Source organism: Mustela nivalis (assembly GCF_964662115.1).
Source record: "Mustela nivalis genome assembly, contig: HAP1_SCAFFOLD_1263, whole genome shotgun sequence".
Taxonomy (NCBI): domain Eukaryota; kingdom Metazoa; phylum Chordata; class Mammalia; order Carnivora; family Mustelidae; genus Mustela; species Mustela nivalis.
Window position 1 is genome coordinate 1 of NW_028135401.1, and position 2,136 is coordinate 2,136.

A 2,136-nucleotide genomic window follows, 5' to 3' on the forward strand; every position below is an offset into this window, starting at 1 on the left:
GAGTTGAAGTTCAGTTGAAGTGGACATAGACTGAGCTTGGCTGTGGGATAAGAGTCATTTTCTCCTCCACAATTCTCGATCTTTCTTCTAGACAAGGACCAAAATTTATCTCTGGAAAGGGGTGAAATTTATTTGACCAATTTAAGATTATCGCCAAGATGAGATCCTAAACCTGTGTACCAATGCTACCCCTCCTTGACAGGAATGGATGGGAATGAATGAGGGGCACTTGGCAGTGGGCCCACTCTTGTGTCACCCAGTGGAGTCTGGTACTGGTTCAAGCGAAGGATGGCAGGGACACTGTGACACTTCATGCCATCCAGCCAGCCACCCCTTAAGGCAGGGAAGCACTGCCATCAGAGAGCTTGGTCCAGGTCTAGGAGTAAGTCCTGCATCAGTTTAGTGTGACGTGAGGGTGGTGCCTCTTCTCAGTACCTCCTCCAGGTGGTTCCTCCACCTAAGGCTGCCCGAGGGAGAAAAACAAAAGTCCCCCAAACAGAACAGAAATAGGACTCCTTGACTTTCAGATAAATGACAAGTAATTCCTAGTGTAAGGAACTTTCCCTGGAAGACCCTCCACCCCGGTTTCCTGGCCGGGAGGGCCCGGGGCACCATGTTCAGGAAACCCTCAGCGGGGGTTCCGGAGTCCTTCGCTGACGCTCTAGATCTAGTCCTGCTCTTCTCGCCACCGAACCGTAGGCAACCTGGCGGCAGAGACCGCCTCGTACTTGTGCGTTCCCCTTGGCACTTCACAAAATAATAGCGTTCCAAGAAATGCTTCCTGGTCACACGCAGGAGAAGGGACAGGTGGCAGCTCAGAGTGGTGAGGAGCCAGTGCCAACTCCACAGCTGGAAGGACCCCAGCGATCACTGCATTATTTTCCAGAGACTCTGGGAGTCGGTGACCGTACGCCCCGCCCCATCTGCTGACTGGAAACCCGCCTCCGGGGCAGAATCTTCTGCTCTGTCTTGCAGGCGACAGTGCTGCCAGGTGGCGTTGTGGTACCGCCCTGGGCATCCGGGTGGTGTTCATTCTGTTTCTGCAGATCAAGAGTGAACTATGGCTCTCACCACCTCCCCGCTCTGGGCATTCACCACCCCTGTTCCAAGGAACTGCTAACATCGGACAGGGTCCACTTGGTCCTCCTGTGTGGACAGAACACACCACATGTCCCTGTCAGACTATCACATGTTCAAAGGGTTCTTTATTTGCACTCATCTGCTTGGGGTGGATGAAAACTTCAAGATTTGGCGAAAACGTCATTCTTTGAAGAGTATTATATTACGTAAGGCATTAAGAAGTTAAGAGCCCAGGCTCTGAAGACACTCTGTTCATTCAAGACTCAGGTGTGTCACTTACAGCAGTCACCTGACTGTGCCTCATTTCCTCGTGACTCACACCGGCCCAGCACCTTGTAGGTGCCCAGTCAGTGCGGGCGTTCTGAAGTTCAAACAGCACCACTGGGAAACTACGTACAGATTTCAGAGGTAGACACGGTATATCCTCACAGGTGGGGGGCGCTGGGATGGGTGTTCTAGATCACGGGGCCTGTGGGAACAAGTCTGAGGACGGCAGTGGAAGGGATGTCCTGGGGCACCTGGAAGTCAAGGCTAAAGGAGCCCATCTCAGAATACAGTGACTTCTGGGCCCACAGAAGCGATTCAGAGGTTGGGGTAAGAAAAACAGCACCCCCACCACTCCCATGCATGCTGACCCTGACAGAGAAGGCTTCCCTCCACCCTGTGGGGAGACCCTCAAGATGGCAGAAAAAGAAAGAGCATCCTTTGATGAAAGAAGATGAGCCTAAATCGTGCCTCTGGCTCAGTCTCTCTCCCCTGATCACCAAGGAGAACCCGTTCCTCTCCTCTAAATGGATTACTGTTCACACTTGTCCCCTAAACACAAACAACAAAACATCTCCCCAGATGTTGTACATTCAACGGAATTAAGTTGCCAGCAAAGGACTTTTGTTCCTCTGCTGCACTCGAATTCTACAATGTAAGAGTCAAAAGAGTACAACACATAAAAAGCGCCCGCAGCAAACACACCCACACCAGCTTTCCACGTTTCCTAAACTCAAAATTCACATTACAAGAGCAGATTATGAAAAAGCCATACTAGGAAATACAATGGCA